Here is a 21730-nt window from a genome sequence, read left to right as displayed (position 1 = left end):
TTCTACCATTTAATGTATTAAACTCTCTTTCCTGTCAACTGAAAGTTATCTACAGATGTTTCAAAAAGATGGACCCAGTTTCAAAGCAGTATATTTCACGATGGCAACACTATTACAATTACACAAAAATTTACACATGGTTTAATGAGGCATGTAACAGTAATCATTTGAAACTCTATGCCCCACGCTTTCAAGTGATAAGAGTTTCATTCATGGATGGTTCGTAGTTGCAGAGATATAGTGATTTTAAATTGAGTTCATCTTTTTGAAACACCCTGTACAACTTTCTCAGGGCATATTCTGTTTCACCATCTAGGTAATTATCAGAGATGTAATACTACTGGTCCAATGCTATTGAAACTACCCTTTGAACCCAGATATCCAGGCAATTTTTAATCGATCTAACAGTCTGTATCTCCAGCCCATACTTCCACAGCTTCCTCAGTGAGAGAGATTAACATAAACCTCATTGAAGTCAAAGTTAGAAAATGCTATGTCCACTGATGCACTCTCATCTACCTAATTCGTCATTTAATTGCAAAAGGCACTCGGGTTGTTCAAGTACAACATGGCTGTGGTACATCTGGGCCAACTGTTCTTCATTACCTTCTCATCCTCTTCACATTTAGAAAGAAATTACCCAAGGACATGATTAATAATATTTCCAGGGATTGTGGTATGCCTGACTGGCCTATAGTTGCCTGAACTCTCGTTCTTACTGTTTTTAAAGATGAGTGTAATGATAGCCTTTTCCTAGCCTTCGGGGACCTGTCTGTCATCTTTTTTCATGGATAACAGTACTGCAATTGCATTGCCCCTGTCCTTCAGTATTCTAGCATAAATCCCATTCAGCCTGATGGATTTGAATATCTATGTAGTTCTGAAGAGTAAAATATTATTTGTTTCCTGTGCAGCAGTGCTTAATTATGTTCTCCTAGGCAATCTTTGCTTTTCTACAAAATCATATTTGGAATAGAGAGTTATCATGCCTCTTGCTCAGCGCGCCACACTGTAAAACAGTGTGAAACACCTCTTGCCGACACACTCAATTCCACACTGCTTGAGCTCTGAGAACACAGTTTTTATCCTCACCTCACCCTTATAAAATAGGAAAGTGCTCTACTCCTTAATCTTAATGACCAGCCATTCAGCAAAAAGTACTTCTCACAAATAGCCAGCAACATTAGAAAGAAGAGAATCCAAATCTCTGGAAAACTTGACCTCTAAATACTGATTAAGAAAGAGGAAAAAGCTGAGAAATGCCCATAGCACAAAGAGGAAACTTTTGGCCATACCCTTAAGAGCATCTTCAAAATAACAGGAGGAATGAAGAAAAAGAATAGATCACTGTTCTGACACATGATCTTATACTTGCTTAACAGGACTAAAATTACTAGATTCTGTTTGGATTCTGCTAGGCTGTGATTCCTCTGGGGAAAAGAGAGACGGCCAGTAGAGTTTCCTTCCCTGGCATTAGAGATCTCACTGCTGTCTTGACAAACCTGTGAGGTTACCTTTCTGAATGCTCAGTGCAATACTGCTACACACCCTTTCCTTTGAATTTACCAGGGACCTACAGTTTGCTGCAGACTTGTTGCAACTTGTTTCTGAGTTAAAAAACAAGAGGACCCAAACTTTATGTAGGGGAGTCCTTCCAGGGGTCTTCAGACAAATCCCACTGTGCTGTCGCCAACTTTCAGTGCTAAGTTAGAACAAAGGAAGGCAAGTCATTTCCACCATATGCATCGTTTTAAACACTGCTCGCTACATTATGTGTTAATACATTGCATTTGTACTGTGTTAATCTCATATTCATTGTTCACAGTGAAGTGGGAAATAGAAATGCAGAGCACTGTCTTGCTCCTCTTCATTCAGCATATGGCACACCAGCCATATGCTTTATCTGTGACTTCAAATCCAACACATTTACCTAACTTCCCCATGTCCTTGCATCACAGCATATCACTTGCGTCCTTTGCTATGCTCCTTTTGTTTTCAAGTACTAATACCAGAATATTACAGGCAAAATGCACACCTCCAATAAGCATATGAGTAAACACAACGTACAAATGCAAGAGCCTTACTATACCAATAAAATGAACATGTTCTGGCAGAAAACATTCTCAAGATGATTGAGACCACTTCACCTTCTGGTCCAGCATATTTTGTTCTCATGCCTTGCAGTTCTTGTGGAGATATATTAATATAATTTTTATGTTTACCCTAAGACATCAAAACATAAGTTCCCTTGCTAACACTACACCAGATATTTGCAATATTTTAAAGGACTGATTTGAACAATGAAGAAACGCTCAAAGAAATGGCTTCTACAGTCATAGGTTTACAATTTATGGATAGGAGGACAAAGAAAAGAGAAAGCTGACTTATTTTATCTTCTTTTTTTTTTTTTCCCGTCAGATTCTTTCAGAATTTGCCTTTTTTAAAAAAAATAAGGTAAATTTTCAAACTGGACAAAGTAATGAGCTTGACTGGAGAGCTAATGCTCCTAGTGAAAGGGCAGAAGGAGAAAGTATGGAAAACATGGCATTTTAAAAAGATGAGGCAATGAAATATTCCGTTTTTGTCACAGAATTATAGTTATCCTTAATGTAATTTCCTGGCCTTAATCTTCCTGAACCTTAAAAACAAGTGTCATATACATGCAATACTTCTACTGGTGTAAGTGGAAAGTTCTAGTTTGGCAAGATTTTTTGCACAAAACTATACAGAATTAAAAACAACTACCTATGGGACACCTACGTGAAAATTTAGGCCCTTTGTGTATATTAATTTAAAGAAAGCTGCTGCTGGCAATCATGAGCACTTCAGATTAAAAGTATCCAACACAGGTTATTTTGGACACTGTATTTTGAATGGACAGGATACAAGGTTGCACATAGCAGATAAGAATTTCAAAGACAGAAAAACAGATAAGAGGAAAAAGGAGTGCACAAAGGTGCCCATTTTAGTTTAGAAATGACTCAGCAATATGGGGTGATATCTGAGCTTTGAAAAAATACCTATAAGGACTTGCATACACCACATGAAAAAGAATCCTATTATCTTTATTACTTCCAACTCTCAGGCATAATAAATTTTGCTTACTCTTGTTACCCACAAGACAAGACACAAATTTCCTGCTATATATCTAGGAATGCTGTGAGACCTACTTCTGTAATTCTACTTTTTTGTTTGTATAGCACTTTAAGGGCTCACAGTCACAATTGCATTAGTCACATTAGATGTAGGTGTATGTGGAAAACAACAGAACTACTCCCTTTGAAGGCAGCTTGTCATTTAATGAAATACAGCTTTACTTTTACAGTACAGTGACTGTTTTAACATTTTGAACACATGAACCTTAGATCAAAGATGAATTCCTATGAAGGGCTCCAGATCACCTTACTTCATCTCCCGGAACAAGAGTTACATAGGTTGCCATGGAAATTAAATGTTAGTGACAAGTAGAGTACTTGTTTTTTGATAAATGCAAATTGTGTTGCTTCAGAAGGCAAGAACTTCCCCACCTTGAAGAATACAATTTACGGTCAGCGATGGAAACTCTGGCAGTAAATATTATTTTCTCATTTTTCAATATGACTACCCAATTTTTAAGCTGAACTACTGATAGTTAGATGTGCCAGTCTATAACCTGTAGAATTGAAAATTTAACATTTAAAATCATATATAACTTCAAGAGCAAAGCACAGGCAGTCACAAACCAGCCTGTCCTCCCACAGACGTCACCATCCTGGTCTGGGGGAAATCCAGCCTTTCAGAAAAATGTTCTGTAATAATACACCTTCAGCCTGTTTATGATTCACCAGCAGAAAGATGGCTATTGACATACAACCATTTATTACATGGAAACCAAAGCTGTGATAAATGTAACAGGCAAAGGTTTACTGAGATGAACCAGAGAAGTAAGGCCCTCCCTCCAAGCTAATGCATCTGTATGCTGTTATTGCCTTGCTGTCAGATCAGAGTTTAGTTTTGCATATGCAGTTGGTTCAATAGTATAGCTCTGTTGGTAAATTTCAGAGATGGCATCTTTAAACATGGGATGTTATCACATCATCTTGGAAGCATACAATTTCGTCTGACCCCTGAATTGCTTGCTGGAAATTCTTTGTGAGTGAGTTCGTCAGCAGTAAGCAATGCCTAATCAGTTCTTGAAAAACCTTGAGCTAGCCAAAGCAATAGGCTTTCAACTGGTAGAGAATTCAGTGTTACCCTCTGCAGATGAACAGCTGCTTCCATTGCAGTTGTATATGGTCCAATACAAATATGCAGCAGAAAAAAATGCTGGACCAAAACACTCGATGCTCCATGTATGGAGCACTCCAATATCAGCAACAGAACATCTCTTCTCTGCATTCGACTGGCTTGGACCCTGTGGCAAACAGCAGCATGCAGGATTTGAGCCAGCTGCCTGTGAAGCACTCCTTTAAGCATAAATACAAGACAGCTTCAGAACATGGTAGAAATGGGTTAAATTATTTCCTGAGCCTCTGGGATTAACACACAGCTAGCAGTTTGCCTGGTGCTATGCAGCAATGAAGGGTTAGTGAAAGGCAAAAATGAAGGTGAAGCGACACATCTCGGGCATGAAATCAGTCTTTATGGACACAGTCTTCTTATCGTCTCTCTCAGTTTAGTAGCAACAGAACTAGGCAAAGAAACAAAACAAAATGCCTGAGAGAAAACACAATGATTAGTAAATAGGGAAGATGAAAAAAATATTAGCTGAGAAACACATCAAGATACAACATTTCCCACCAAATCAATACAGTATTTAGGATGCCCTGAAGCCTTGAATTCAAGTATAGCAGAAACCCACAGGCTGCTTTCAGGTTACATGGAACAAGGCAGAAGTCACTAAGCATAAACAGTGTTATGGCAAAAGTTACTGGTTACCTGCAGAACCCTGAAAGTTTTCCAGGGCTGACAGGTTTGACTACTGCATCTAGGTGCAAGATTTGGTGGTTCTTTTGATACATACGACAGAGCATGACATAAACATCCTGGTACCTCTGGGCTCCTTGCCCTCTCCTCTACAACAGTGTCACCAAGTTTATTTCAGATACAAATACAGGCCCAAAAAATGTCCAGAAGGGATCAAAGACATTTTGTTTCATGCTAGGAGCATACTAGCTTAGTCAGTTTGCTCTGGAGTATCTAATAAAGACAGAAGCAATGGGATCTTGAAGGAGGTCACTGGTAGAAGACAGTGTCATTCAGTGCCTGTAACGTCTTGATCTGGGATTTCATTTATTCCTGCAGATTGCAAACTGAAGGACTCCATAGGCAAGTACAAGCAGAACCACACCAAAACAATAATGTACATTACTAGAGAAAGGATCATAGGACACATAAAGAGCGAAGCTGAGATGTTCCAGCTGCAGTCACAGGAATAAAGTGGAATTTACTGCATGCAATGTTAGACTACATGACTATCAGAGCTACAGGTTTGCATAAACAGATCTTTCATCAGAAAAGCAAGCAAATTGTTTCTTTGCAGTCTGCAGGTTCAGAAGTAAAGCACTGAAGCTGCAGTTAGATAAAGCAAGGGTTAACTAAGGGTGTCATTCTGTCTGTCACATTCAGTTTAGAAATGTGAATACATGAGACTTTGAGAGTCTTATTAATTGCCTGGGGACCAACAGTCTCAATCTCTTCATAAAATTTTGGGCCAAAGGAGTTGGGTGCTTCACAGCAGTGACATTCAGTTCAATAGCCAAAGGAAATCCAGAAGCAGTCCTGGACTGTGACGTTCCTCTTGACTTAAAGCTAGAAGCAACGAATAAGCTGATGTCAGTGTATGCAATAGAAGTTTTGCTAAGGGCTCCTTCTTTGACAAAATTTCACCCTCAAGATTGTCCTTAGAATTAGGTTTTAACAGAATCATGTCATCCATTTCAGACTAGCTGATAACAAAAATAAGTCCCATTGACAGCACCGTGAATGCGTACAACATCAAAAAGTGGTTTATGTTGGGGAGACAAGCCCTTTTCCCTCTCTCTTTCTCCTCTCCTCTCCTTTCTCTCATGACAGAGCACTTTTATAGTCCCCTAATTGAGGTGTGGGCATATAATGGAGAAATTTCAGAATAAATTTATTTATTTTTCTACTTAAAGAGAAAGACTTTTAATACTAATGCCTAATAAGACTGTGTTTGTGAATAAGCAATGACAGCTGGTAAAAGCAGATGGTTTTGAAAAGATTTGCAGCAGTCCCTGGCTCTGCTATCCTAGCTGCTCTACAGGATACTGGCAGAGAAAGTGGTTCTCCTTCTCTTCTTTCTTTGCCTCACTTGAGAAAGCCAGCAGCAGCTGACCTTCCTGGCTGCCACAAAGCCAGGTTAGGACTGACAAAGCTCACATGCTTACATCCTTCATCCCAACTCTAAACTGCTTCTGCCTCACTGCAAAATCCAAGCCCATCACAAGCCATTGCTACTGGCTAACCAGCTGGGTTGTCACCTGACAGGAGCAACAAAAACACTTCTGTCTTAGCTGGTCCCAACCAGGAACAGGACTGGTAGAGTTCCTGGTTTCATTAGTCCAGCACTGTGGTTGTTCACCACAGATTATGACCACTTTGCTTCTGGGAGTTGCTTCTGAACATGTTACTCCTGACATAAGTAGGGATATCTAAGGATATCTAACAGAGAGCACCACTGAATGTCTCAGTGCTAAAGCCAGACACAAACATCTGCCTTCCCTTAGACCTCTGCTGAAAGTATGAGCTCTTGTTTCTGAAGGCCTTGGTGCTGAAGGAGGCATCTCAGATGCTTCAACCCTGCATAACCAAAGAAACTTTCACAAGTGGTGAATAACGTTGTGTCCTTAGTCATAGAGTGATACTGCAATGTAAAGCAAATCTCAGACAAGCACAATTACTCAAAACAGAGACAGCAGGCAAAAAAAAAAAATATTTCATATCAATGAGAGTAATAACTGAAAAGTGTATTTCGAAAGAACATGGCCAAAACGGTGCAGATTGCTGCAGCTACAACCTTCTCCATGTTACTGTTATTTGCACTTAGGAAGCAAAGACCCACTACTGACAAAACAGTGCGAGCTTCAGGCTGTTGCTTTCTGTACACTGCAACAGCACATCACTAGTTAAATCAGTTGTAACTGCCTTTTGAGATATCACAGTACACCTATAAAGATGACTCAGGCAATTTCAAATACCACCAATGAATCATTAAATGGTACCACCTTTGGCTACTATCAAGCCCATTTGTATAGCCCATCGTTAACTCCATGGTACCCCAACATAAAAGAGCCTTTTAGAAGATTGCTATGCTCTGTTAATACCTAGGTATTTTGTGACTAAATTAAGAATCCCTCACTCAGGATTTACTAAGGTGTATTGTAGGAATTACACTGCTGAAACAGCAAGGGTGAAAGAAATCCTTAGAAATCAAATTGTAAGCATCCAGATTTGTGACAATTCTTACATGCATGCATTAACCAGTCATTAAATTTTGTATTGGTTCTATTAACACCACAGGGCAACTTATGGCTTCCTAAAACTGGTACAGGTGATGAATACTGGCATAATGGGTTAAAAAATGAAATGAAGTATGAGGAAAAACTATAATATGCATCTCTTATGGACATAGCAGTTCCACAATTACTTTAAGCAAGGAGAAAACATTGGAGTTAAACACAATTGGGTGTCTTTGTGGCTTAAGGTATGTTTTTCTGTAAGCATGGGTGAAAGAACAGAGTCCTACATAATTTGCAGTCTCTAGAAACTGCCTCAGCATGGGTACACACAAAGAGAAACAGACATACAAGCAACTCTTGTAAAAGATAGCTTAGAACTGAACACAATTACGGTCAAATTACAGCTATTTTGCTAAACCTTCAGTATGCCTCATGCTTTAACAAAAACAAATGCAGACAGATTTGAGGAAGAGGGGATTTCCAGTTTCTAATAATTACCAATAGAACATTACTTATTTGCCTACACACAAGATTCTACTATTGACTATTTCACAGTGTAAAGACCTAATTAGCTAATATTTTAACACTGTGTATTACTCAAAGACAACTACATTTTCCAAAGGAAGCCTGAAAGCACTATTTAGATGACAATTAAAACAACAACAAAAAAACCCCAAACAAACAAAAAAAACAACACCACAAACAAAAAAAATAAAAGATAAAATGTCTTCCTCAGATGGTACTAAAAAACCCATGAGTTTGGCTTACCCATGAGAATGGCTTACCATTCAAAAATTGCATGGAAAAAATATAATAAAAGACATAGCATCCACTGTAGTACAGTCTTTGCTCTTATAACAAATGAAGCCAAACTTTTGCCAGACGTGGTTGTATATAAAGAGGGATGAGATGCTACTAGTGCATGGTGACCCACGGTGGCACTACACAGCAGTCCACAAGGACTAATTCACAGAAGTCCAGTAGACCTCACAAGAGAGGGCAAACTAGAGAAATGCTCCCCCATGAGTGCTCCCTATGGCTATGAACATCCTGTGCTGAGAAATTGCTGTTGTCAGTATCATCATTGCAATAAAGAACTTGCAGCACAAACCTGGGCTTTGTCAGCACAGGCCATGGGCAAATGCAGAACAAAAAACCAGAGACTGCAGGTGAAGCTGTATACAACTTAAATACAGGATAGACGGACTTAGAAGCAGTGGTGGTGAGGTTATCAGGTCAGTGGCAGAGTTGATCCCAAACTTAAATTAAGAGCTCTACATCCTGAGCAGAGGGAGGTAATTTTATAGCATGCCAGAGTAAAGCATCATCTCTTTCAAGAATGCAGGAATTTTTAGAAAACCTTTCAACCTCCAAGTTTCTTCTTTCACTCAGTTCATCAGACCCTTGAAGAGTATGTCTACACATGTGACTGGTGAAAGACAGGTACCCCTCCTCACTCTCCAAATCAGCCGGATACAAGCCAAAGCCAATCTGGAAGCCATGCAGAAGTGTTAACATGGCACTAAGCAAGCTCATTAGGCTGCAGGTTCATCATAATTTTAATCTGGTCCAAATGGGACTCCAAATGAGTGTGATGAGGACCAGCCTGCTCTTCCTGAACTGTACATCTCTGCCGACTCCTCAGTGCATTTTAGTCATGCATTGAGTCAGACCCAGGAACTCATCCAACTGAAAACCAGGCCAACAGCAACAACAAGACTGGATTTGCATTTGGCCACAAGTTGTAGTACCAGCACAAGCAAGAGGTCAGGAATATGTAGCCAGAGGTGAGGCAGACAGGCTGATCTTTGGCAGGGGCCCACATTTGTGGCAAATTAAAATGACTGCTGAATAGCTCCATGCAGAGATGCAAGTTTTGGTTATACCCAGCACAGATTCACGTTAATACAGATAAACAGCTCCGGGACTGCTATTGTGTAAGAGCTTGTGGTGCCAGGGAAGGAAACATGCTTCACATTTTACTTATTTCTAGTCTGGAGATGTCTGGAGATGCCTAACTCTTTCCATGACCTACCACTAACAACTTAGTGCTAATTTAATTGGAGAGCATTGCAACATTCAAACTTTCATTCCTTAAGCCTCCTTTGTGGACCCAGGACCCTTAGGGAACAAGAATGCTATACTTTTTAGTAGTAATAATGAGATAATAATGCATCTACAAAACAATGCTAACATTATCGCCTGCAGCAATTATCCCAAACATTTTATTACAAACACAACAAAACCAAACAATATAATAAGAAATATTACCCAGATGAGCTGAGCACTCATCAGTACAGTTTCCCCAACCCCACTATGTTACTTCCCATGGCCCTTCAGCTTCCACGAACTACTCAGATCTGTGGTATCACCACATTAAAATGGGTCTCTCTTCCCTTTCCCATTTCAAAACATTTATTTTTTTCTTCTTCTTCCCTACGCCCTCATTCACATGATCTGCCCCTTGTATAGACACAAATTACCTGTTATTGGGGAAAAATAAAACTGGCATATTGATCAGAAGTAGGAGCTTCCTACGTAGAATGTAAGAGGGAAAAATAAAGGAAGTTTATTACAGTGACAGTCTAGTGTTGCAGATTGCACCCGTGTAGCAAGGATCTACACTTTGCCACAGGACTTGAAATCAGGAGTGGATGTCTTTATGAAGACATAGGCTGCTCATTCGTGTTCCTCTACTGTACCATGCAGACCAAATGGCAATCTCTGTGCCTTCTGTCATATTACCTTTATTGCCTGCCACAATCCTACTGCCCCATCATTACCTATGTTCTCCATGCCAACACCCCTACTCAACTCCCCAAACTCCTCCACCTGACCTCCCACCCACCTGGGATCCAGGTCTTTCAGATCTGAACTGACTTTCAGGAAAGTATGGGAAGTTTATCAGTGAAAGCAGCCTCTAACAGAGCTGCAAACTGTGCCTCTGTTAACAGCCCATTGTCTACTACTTTTCTGTCAGTCTCTCTCTAGTTACTTCTGTTTGTTTTGCCAGCTGACATGCTATGGGTTTTGTTTACTCACGCTTTTCTTACATAGTGTTCAAGATGTTTTATAACTACATTTACCCACCACTAATCTAAACAAGCCTTAATAGGGACTGGAATTGAAACCCAAATTGGCAGAACTGAGGAATTTGCAGCTTTGTTACAGTATCAGATGCAGCCTCAAACATCCTCTAAATATAGCAAAAGGCTGGCCTAAATCTGTTATTGCTTCACATTTAATGCAGATACCTTTGAGTGAATGCATCTCTCTTCTCCAAAATTTTCTATTCTCATTACTTACGTATTGAAGTTCACAGTGACTTTCACTTAGACAAACACTCCAAAACACAGAGGAAATGGTTTAAAACATTGCTTCTACAAAATGGTAGTTTATCAAAGGGAGAGACCACAATAGGACTGGAGATTGAAGCGGTACATTATAACAATGATTTTACAACTTCTCTATAGCAACTACCAATGCCATTTTTAAACTATGTGGTTACTTTAAAGAGAAGATGAGTACAGTATACAGTAATGAGCAGAACTTGCATTTTCCTATTCAAGAACACTATAGGTAAGCAGGAAACAATGATGTTTTTATACAGTAGATGTAAATGAAAGCAAACTACAGTAGCAGATCTTCGAACTGCCATCAGCTTCTCATCAAGTGGAGACGAAGGTACCCACAATGCCAGCACACACAGGAAGTTACACTCTGAAGTAACATGCCAAAGCAATATGAGCTATGGTATTAAAAGCTTCTGAAAGGCCACACATTTTATTACATCTTTGGGATCACCTAATATTTCAATTTTACAATTATTTTAATACAAATTCAAACAAAACAGAATTGGAGCAGATGGGGATTTCTGAGTACATTTTTCTAACCTAACAATGACCTTCACAAAAAGCAAAATTTCAGTCTAAAAAAAAAAAAAATGCAAAACTAATATTTTGACTGAATTTAGAGTGAAATACATCTGGATAAATCAGCTCCCATTTAGTTACACTGCTTCCCACTGCAAGATAACGGTCTGCTGTTAGTTATTCCTCTCTAGTTATGCTCTTAAAAGGCTCCAATGCAAACATATACAAGCAAAATGTTCTGAGTACCAACATTACTGTAAAGGACTGTATAAGACAAGACAAGGTCACGTGTCTTTATTTTCTAGAAAATCGAGGATAACCTTACAGGGTCATGTAACAAAATTTGGGTTAAATCTTTGTGGTGCCATATGGGTGAGTGGGTAGCAGGGGTATCTGGTAATTTGCCAGTCAGGAAACAGAACAAGGAGCCTTTCTCATATGACTAAAACTCTATTGCTGTCTAATACTACACTCTAAGGAAAAAAAAAAAAAAAGCACCACCAAAACATATAGGCCTAATAGCAGGGAAAACAAAAAGCAAAGCCCCCCCTAAAATTATATAATTATATTAGATCTTCCTTTTTTTTTTTCTTCTTTTTTTTTCTTCATAGCATCGAACTGAAGATTACCCCTACCCGGAGTACCCGCAGCAAACCCTGCTGTCAAACACAGCAGGAGACGGTCACCACACTCCCCTTCTCATTTCCAGGATTGCACTCCCGCTTGAACTTTCCCAAGGAGAAGCCGAATCACCGGCTGCGCTCCCCCTGGGGCACCGCCCAGCGCCGGGGGTCTGGCCCAGCCCTGTTCGTCCGCCCCGGGCCGGCTCCGCACGGCTCCCCGTTGCCCCGCCGCGCTGGGTCGGGGCTGCTTGTCCCCGGGTCGCGGTGCTTGCCCTGCGCGACCCGGCCCAGCCCCGGCGGAGCCTCCCGCCACCGCGGCAGCCGCGGGCGTTGCAGCTGGCCCGGCCCCGCCGCCCTCGGCCGGCTCCCATGCCGCCTTTCTCGCTTCCAGAGCAACATCATCCCACAGCATCGCTTCCTCCTCCTCACCCACATTTATGGGTTTTGGGTTTTTTTTTCGCTTCCCCTCAGTGTCTCCCAGAGAGTTGTTACCTTCAATTACCGCTTTTCCGACCAATTCTTATTTCAAAACGTTGCCCCCACCTTCCCTAGCAGACAAGCAAGTCCCGGCAAATAAAAAGGGGGGAGGGGGAAGGAAAGAAAATTTAAACAAACAAACAAACAAACAAAAAAATTACAAACCTCTCTTCCCTCTCTGGATCTGATACTATATATCCGGCCCGGGGAAGAAGAAGCAGCGGCTCTGCTCTGCTCCCTCTGCCGCCTCTCTCACCGAGCGGCTGCGGCCGCGCCTACTCGGAGAGGAGGCTGCCTGCCTGGGGATGCAGAGCAGGCTCGGCTCCTCTTCTCCGCCTTGCCCGGCCCTGCTTCCGTTGGGCCGAGCTCAGGCTAAATAGCAAGCGGCGTAGCTCTGCAGCAGAAGCCGCTAGGCACGCCAAGCACACCGGGGGTGGGGGAGAGTGGCCATCCCCGGCAGAACTGGGCCCCGTCTCTGCTCCGCCTCAAGCCGCCCCTTCTTCGCCGGTCCCCACCGCTGCCGGCATCGCCCAAGCAGCAGTGAGGCAAAGCCACTTTTCGCTGCCCCCTCCTTGCGCAGCCTGCCTCCCCTGCTCCCCCGTTCCCCCCGTTAGCTGTGCCGCAGGCTGCCCAGGCACGCCGCAGCAGCCCTTGGAGGAAGTCAGAAGAGCAGGGGAGAAAAGGCTCCTTCCCGGAGTTGTCCTCTCCTTACCGGGGTGGCGGGGCTCCTCTCCCGGCACGGCCGCCTCCAGGCTCCCGGGGCGCTGGGGACGAGCGGCGGCGGCTCCTCAGCACCTCCCCGAGTCCCTTCCCTGCCCTCGTCCCCCCCGCCTCCTCCGCCTGCCAGGGAGAGCGGCAGCGCTGGGCGTGAGCGGGCAGCTGGGGGCTGCGGGAAACAGAGCTGGGCTGTAGCCCCTGCAAGCGTCCTGGAGGTGAAAGGAGGCGGCCGGGGAACGGGGCAATCGAAAGCTTTCTAAATCCGTGACGAAGGGGCAGGGCAAGTGGTCCCTCGGGTGTCCTCCAAGGTTACTACACCTCCTTCTCTCCAGCTTAAAGCAGAAATTATATGTGTGTTGAAAATGACCAGGAAGAATGTTGTGCACAGAAACAGTTATAAAATCGGCATATTAAATTAATTACATAAATTATCTTAGGAACATTAGGAAAAAAAAAAAAAGAGATGTGCAGCATTCCTACTCTTATTACACTTTGAGTATGTACAAGTATTAATTTTGCAAGGTTACGTTTATCTAATTACTGTCTTCAGGTCATTAGAACTGAAAAAAAGCCAGCCCCAGACCCAGACAGGATGCGTAAGAATTCCACTGATGACTGAAATGGTATCAGAGCTGTCAACAGAACCTCACACACAAAGGGATCAGGTACCACACACATGGTTACTGTTCCCCAGCCTCTAGCTCCTTGAGAAGCTTAAAGGCTACAGGCGCCTGCCTCTGTCTGCACACCTGGGCGCCACTAGTTAAAGCCTAAGACTAGACTCCAAAGCCTAGGAGTCTCCAAAAACTTTGCATATTTACCTCATTCTAGGTAGTGTCCTTAAAGTACAAGTTCCACTACTGTTAACGTGATGATAGGGGTCTAAGATCAACGTAGACCATAAAAGTTCTATTCTTTAACACAAACACCTGCCTTGACAGACTGGTCAGGCCTCTGTCTAACCTGAAAAAAAACCTACCTCAAAACTATCAGCTGAAGGTGACTACTTGGCACCAAAATGGGGAACAAGTAGACAAAGATGTGAGTTAACAGAACACAAAATTTGGGGTAGCTTTGTTCAAAGTCTGAAAAAGAACCAGAAGGAAAATTTCTGGGAAGCACAGAATCAGAGAGAACTATTGATGGCATTATCTTTCAGGACACTGAATAGAGAGCTTGATAAGCATCAGGTTTTGCAGAAACTCTTTCAAAAGACATTGGATGGGAGACAAAACTACATTCAAATAAAGGAGCCCACAGAAATTCCTTTGTGAAGTTTTGAAAAAGCAGGCAGACCTGAAGAACAGTTCAATAACAAAGCCAATTAGGATATTAAACGGGTAGCCTATCAGAGACAGTTCATGATAGCTTCCCAGAAATCTCTAGAAAAAACTTGGAAGGACAATTTGATTAAGGAAATGAAGACACAAGAATCATTAAAACAGTGCCAACCTGAGCAGGCTACCCTTTGAACTGATGAAATGAAGGTAGTACTGCAGCTCTCGAATGTGTCAAGGGCTGGGGGAAGTCCAGAGGCTTGGCTGAAAAAATGCCTTTTAGCTAGATAAAGAAGCACGTCACAAAAAATGTAGACTCTCCAGGGTCCTCTGCCCTCGGGGAGAAATGAGATCAGCCTGCATCGTTCTTTCTTGAACAACCCTCTTAATTCCACCACTAATTGAACTGGAGAAAGAGCTCTTTCAAGGCTTGGACTTTAGACAATATCACAACGATGAGGTGTGAGCTTGACCCTGCTAGAGAATGCATACACCTGAACTTCCATCTAAAACAGTATAAGGAAGACATAAAAGTAGGAAAGTTAATGTTTACACCAAACTACCATTAAACAATTTGATGTAAAACTGCTTAAGGAAGGTTGCCCATTCCCTTTTTAGGCCAGGCCTTTACCCAATCCTAACTGATACAGCTCTGCTGATTCCCTTTTACTGGTGTAATATGGAGAGAAGGAAGAAAGGCAGCCAGCAAGAAATTTGCAGTATAAAAAAACAATTTACAGAGGCTGGTGCTGCTGTCATAGTCACACACCTATACCAAGCAAGACCATCTCCTGAAGGAACATCTGGGAGAAGTTAAAGGCAATGCACATGTGCATTCCCTCATGTACCACATTTCAGCATGAGCTCGTTAGGTTCATAAATGAGCTTTCCCAGCTGACTGTGGAGAATCTTTTTAACCAAAAGCTTAAAAGGCCATGCCTGAAATAATTATTTCAAACTCAATTTTCTGGTCATGTTTGATACAGATTTCTTCTCATGTTTTCCTCTGATGTGTGTGGTTGCCCTGTGCTCTTGCTCATAAGCACCCTGTTTCCTCAAATTGTCAGTACCAATGGTGAATGTTCTTTGACATTGGCAGATCAATGCCAAAATGCTGTTGAAATACACGAGGCACGGCAATTAGTTTTTCTGAATTGCAGAATGCAAAACACCTTGTTTTGCAGCATCACCACCTTACGAATGACTGAGGAGAGGGGCTGTTTGTGCACTGGAAGAGGCATCTAACAGTAATCATTTGAAACTCTATGCCCTGCCCTTTCAAGAGGTAGGAGTTTCATTCATGGGTGGTTCATGGTTGCAGAGATACAGAGATTTCAAACTGGGTCCATCTTTTTGAAACAGCCTATATTTCTGACTAGAGCAAAGAACACCAAGAGAGCATGTCAAGGTCTCCAATAGGGTTGTTTCACATGCACTATCCAGATGCAATAATAATCTGTCTGAAGTCTTGTGGAAGTGTTCAGAAAATAAGTGCTTTTTTTTAGGATAAGTTGGACAAGGATGAACAGCATCAGGACAGTATAGATTCAAAACATCTGCAGTTCACTCTGAAGAGGACTGCAAATACTTTGATACAGTGGGAAACTCATGCTGCAGGTCTTCAAAACTCACTCTTGGGCACCAATGCTTTTGTTGTTTTGTTTTTATTTTATTAAAATATAAGCTTTTTTGACTGTTTCCTAGATGTCAGTGTTCCTCTGAATTATTGCCAATGAGGGCAATTCAATCTTGGTGAGGTTCTCCGAGCAAAGAAGTCATTTTTCGTTAAGCATTCAGAGGGCAAAAGAAACACAGGGTGTTTCAAAAAGATGGAGCCAGTTTGAAATCACTACTGTTTTGCAACTGAGTCCATCATTTTGAAACACCCTGTATATCAGAAAACATAAAAAACAAATTAACCTCACTTTTCCCTCCAGAAATTTCTACCTGAAGCTTTAAAAAGTTGCAGCTGGAGCTATGATATTTATGTTGCTTCAAGTCTGAAGTTGCCCTGTTATCATTGCAACACTGGATGGGAATTTCTGAGAGGAGCTGATTTTAGGTAAAATATGATCCTACACTTTTCTTTCACTTGCATTTTGATAATATATGGTTTATTCAGATGTTGATTCTGAAATGCAGCTAGCAGGATCACTTGCTTCAAGACCACATTTATAAAACCAACTGCAGAGCAACACAAAGATAGTTAAGCTGTCATGAAAATCCTAATGGTGGGTGGAGGCCTATGGGAATGAAAGAAAAAAAAAAAACCAAAAGTAAAAATCAAACTATTAATTGATAAGTTTATTCTAAGCCCTGTGTGATGATGCCAGAAAATAATGTCTTTATTAAAATAATTTTAACCAGCCACCTCACTCCTACTTATGGCTGCCCAGCTTCATTGATCTGAGATACTAGATTGACATTTCTTTTACGTAATGCTTCTTTAGCAACCAAATACTAAATGAACACCTGCTATCTCTATGGGTTCCAGTACACAGCTATGATATTTCTGACTTAGCAGATCAGTTGCCCTCTAATCTTTTTTCAAATATGATTGTTACTCTGGATTTGGACAGGTTGTATCTTCTGCAAATTTTATAAGACCCACGGTTACAACATTGCCAGTAAGCGCACACATTACACAAACCTATCATCCCATCAGTTTTCAGAGTGCTTCTAATACCATTTTTATTAGGTCAGAGTTGTGATCTGTGTTGCTGGGTGTCCCAGCTCTGCGTATGTGACAGCAGTCACACAGATGCACAGTCCCTCTTTCCTACCCACGCTGAGCCAGGATATGTCAGCTAATCTTCAAAGTTTGCACACCCAGCACTATACCCCAGCCCACCTTTGCAGTTGCACTTGATGATCTCAAAGGTCTTTTCAAAATGAAGTGTTTGTATGATTTCATAAGGTACATCAAGTGAGTGAAGCAAACCAAAACATAATGGGAGATGTGTTTTTTAAATAAACTTTTAGACAAATCCTAAAATTCTGATCAATGAAGTAACAGACATCTAAAAAGCAATAAATGAATAAATGAGTCAAACTCCAAACAGAAGATTAATTGTCACATATTACAAACAAGTGTTTTTAGATAATTTTGCTACTGATATATATTTAGCACATTTTTTTCCTTTGGACAGAGATAGGATTAATTAATGTTAGTTCTATTTTCTTAATACAAAGCATCTATATTTTGCCTTTCCCCCCCCCTGCCCAGTAATGTATTAGCCTTCTCCAAGGTACAGGTGAAGATTAGGGACTCTGAGAAGAAACTTAAAAATTAAGCTTACAATTTATGTTTGAAAGTAAGAATATGATATTAACAGATCTTGTCACCTGTCAGCCTGATTGAATTTAGTTCAGGCCTGGTATTTATGATGAAGGAAAATCATAGCTATGCAATAGAAAGCTGCCAAGACACTGTGAACAGGTTGATTTCCTAAATAATAGTAATCTAACCCACTTACAACTTCGTCATGTGGTCATAATACCTGAGTAGACAGAGAAAACATCAAGTTGTTGAGTAAAATATAAAAAAAATAAAGACAAATGTTGGTTTTCAAAAAGAATCCTACTAGTACAAGAACAGAAATTTAAAGGTTACAAAGTTTTGAGGAAATCAGAAATTTGAGAAGGTCAGACTAATGTGCCACAGTACATTCCTGCTGGCCATGCTATTCCTGATACAGGCGAGGATGTTGTTGGCCTTCTTGGCCACCTGGGCATGCTGCTGGCTCATGTTCACCTGCCTATTGATCAAGACCCCCAGATTCTTCTCCTCCAGGCAGCTTTCCAGCCACTCTTCCCCAAGACTGTAGCATTGCATGGGCTTGTTGTGACCCAAGTGCAGGAGCCAGCACTTAGATCATCCCCCTGTACTTGGCACTGGTGAGGCCTCACATCAAGCACTGTGTTCGCTTTTGGGCCCCTCTCTACAAGAATGATACTGAGGTGCTGGAGAGAGTTCAGAGAAGGGCAATGAATCTGGTGAGAGGACTAGAGCAAAGTCTTATGAGGAATGACTGAGGGAACTGGGGCTGTTTCACCTGGAGAAAAGGAGGCTGAGGGGAGACCTTATCACTGTCTACATCTACCTGAAATGAGGTTGTAGCAAGGTGGGCGTTGGTCTCTTTTCCCAAGTAACAAGCAATAAGATGAGACGAAATGGCCTCAAGTTGCACCAAGGAAGGTTCAGACTGGATATTAGGAAAAACGTCTTAATTGGAAGGGTTGTCAGGCATTGGAACAGGCTGCCCAAGGAAGTGGTTGTGTCACCACCCCTCGCGGTATTTAAAAAATATCTAGATGTGGCACTTAGACACATAGTTTATTGGCGGACTGGGTAGTGTTAGGTTAACAGTAGGAGTTGGTCCTCTTAAAAGTCTTTTCCAACCCAAATGATTCTATGATTCTTTGACTGAAATTAGCTGCTATTTTTTTGCTGATTCCGTGTCAGCAATGAATACTGAATAACCAGCAGCAAAACGTCATAGTGCTACAAAGAGTGAAATAACTTTTCAGGTCAAATTATGCTCTACATGTCTGAAGTGCCTTACATCACAAATTATCAAGCCACTTCATAGAAAGTGATTGATACCAGCCAGAAATAGGCTTCTTGTCACATGAGCCTTAATCCTGCTTTTAAAACCACAGAACTTACAATGTTTGTATTGTAATCATTTGTTTTTTTAATAGGGGTCCAAAGGTGGAATACATTGTTTCTTGATTGGCTGATCTGTAAATCTGTAAATCTCCAGGTGACAGACACATCAGTAGTTTTCTGCTATAGCATATTTTTTATTATTTCCCAAAATTCTTTTGAGCTTTTTCCAAAATAGTATGATCTGGAAATCAGATTGATGCTGCACAGAAATACGAGCTGACAACGCTTCAATGTTTCTTGTGTTTCAGAAATGAAACTGAACTTCAAAAACCTTACAGAAATCAAGCCAAACCTCAGTTCTGTGGTATGCATTTCTAACACTTTTTCCATTTGTTGGATGTTCACATCCCTGAATACAATAGGATATATCTTACAGGAATAAAGTTACTATGAGAGGACACCTAGTGGTATTTTGCAGAAAGTCAGAAATGTACACTAGATTTTCTGAATGCACTCAGTTCTTTATGTGAGTAAGATATGAGATCAGTCTGTTCATTATTCCCTACTGATATTTAGGTAATGATACGGACTACCAAATATTCCCTGACAATACTAGAAAAAGTGTCTGATACCTTGGCAACTAATCTAAAGAAAACACAAACACAGTTTGTTCATATAATTACTACAGAATATTATATCATTCTGCCCGCACCCTTAGGGATGAAGCATTATTCCATTACAAAAGGGCTTACTGTGTAAGGCCACCATGCACTGGCAAGCAAGACCAAGCCCAGCTATGAGAAAGCCACACAGAGCAAAGAGAAGATGGTTTAACCAGCAGTGATATACTGGATGTGCTTAGTAGTTCCAGATTCGGAAGCGCAACAATGATGAAGATGAAGGCAAGTGTACATAAGTGGTATATTTAGACAGGGAAGTCTTTGGCTGTGATGGAGCCATCACCCAATTCAATGCAATGGCATCTAGGTAGCCTAGATATGTGACTAACACAGAGAATCAAATAAAGGAAGCCAACAGCAAGATGCAATACCGTGAGCAAGTAGATTATACTCCAATAAGCATAATGGCATGAAATCTACAAGGCCTAGCAGGCCATACAAGATCATTTAAAAGCCTTTTCTCATTTACTTTTAATATTTGTAACGTCATTGTAAAACAAAGGACAAACAAGAGGAAATATTAGCACAAAAGACAGGTAAAGTGACTTGCAAAAAGAAAAGAGCAGGTATCTTGTTTAAAGCTTGCCAAGACAAACAAGTCTGGTAGAACTACCAGGGAGTGAGTCAGCAGGATCATTGTTCAAGGGCCCTTGCACATTTGAAGTACTTCTGCTAGCAAAGATGCAAATTAGTATTAAAAAAATCCATATCCACATCAGAAATACAGAGTTCTACTACAGTTTTGTATACAAAAGAGAAAGTACTTAACATGTTTATTGATCTGATTTCCAGGCTTTCATTTCTATGTCTCATTCGGTAGTATTAATTTCTTACATGTGCAGATGTTTTATCTTCATCCAGTTTGATAGCACAGGCTCTTACTTCAAATATTTTATCTTCCTTACTGGCATTTCTTCCTGATGTGATCCTTGCCATAAACTGTCTTGTCATGGTTAGGGAGTTTCAGCATTTCTGCAAAAGGATGCAAAATGTTACAAATTCTTAGTGAACTTTTGAGCTATAGAAGAATATTCCATGCAAGATAAGAAAAGACTGAAGTGAAATTGAGACAGTGACTATAACTCAAGAGAAAAACAAATCAACATGGAAAGTGCCAGGTGTCAAGATAACACATTGTAAATTCAGAAAGTAACTCTGCAAGAATAAGGGTGATCCTGCTTAAATAGCCCAGGCCAGCAGTTTCCCACTGGATTGTCAGCTGTCCAGCCAGCAAACTCAAGAACTGCCTGCATGGAAGTGGGAAACTTTCTAGTGCTTAGCCTAGTATCACATTAGTTCTAACAACCTACTATGAGCATTAGCCACTAAACGATTGATGTGTACCTAAATGTACAATCCTCTTTGCAGAGATTCTGCACTTACTAGAAGGTGCTCAAATAAAAGCAACCAGTTAGCTAAGGCTACAGCAGGGTTGTGTTACAGGGAAAACAAATTATTTGTTCTTTCCTGTGGTCAAAAATGGCAATAAACTTGATGAATAAAGGACTGAAAAATGAAAAGCTTTGTTCTCATTTAATAGCTTCTAGTTTCATGGCTTTGATTCTCAAGTAGCCTTCTGAAGAAGACTTATGTGGGTTTTTTTGGCCCAGGAGATGTTTATTCCCAGCAGTTGCCCAATCTAATTCTTCAGTAAGAAGAAACAGAGAAAAGAACATCTTCAAGAGTAGATCACCATCCTCTTGTTACTGACCAAAAAAAAAAAAAAAAAAAAATCTAAATCAATGAAAAGGTGCATGTGTTTTAAGGGACACCCTGAAGCAGCACTGTTCGTTTACTTTAATGTGACAATGGCAATTGGTAGCTTAAATCACACACTACACCTCTCAATAGTCAAATCCTTAGGCAGGCTGAAGAATTTAACTAAATAAAAACCTTTAGTAGCAAATAATTGAACCTAAGAAGTCCAATTTCATGCAGCTTAAATTGCTCTGATGAGCATCTTTCATTCTTTGTTTTCAGTGCAGTAAAATATCCAGTCCTTGTGCAGATCA

The 21730-nt window shown here is 40.9% G+C and overlaps 1 protein-coding gene across 2 annotated transcripts in view; it reads right to left on the bottom strand.

Moving 5' to 3' along the window:
* Positions 1-13370, bottom strand: part of FAR2 (fatty acyl-CoA reductase 2) — a 152592-nt gene extending 139222 nt beyond the window's left edge. Inside the window, exon 1 of one of the 2 annotated variants that reach the window (XM_065034192.1) lies at positions 13145-13370. The gene's annotated coding sequence lies outside the window, so the exon portion shown is untranslated. Of the gene's footprint in view, positions 1-12597; positions 13072-13144 lie in introns of those variants that run through there. The other variant, XM_005510514.4, reaches the window with a different exon arrangement.
* Positions 13371-21730: the final 8360 nt, after the last annotated feature.

This window comes from Columba livia, chromosome 1 (assembly GCF_036013475.1).
Source record: "Columba livia isolate bColLiv1 breed racing homer chromosome 1, bColLiv1.pat.W.v2, whole genome shotgun sequence".
Classification (NCBI taxonomy): Eukaryota; Metazoa; Chordata; class Aves; order Columbiformes; family Columbidae; genus Columba; species Columba livia.
This window is presented reverse-complemented; position numbering and strand designations above follow the sequence as displayed.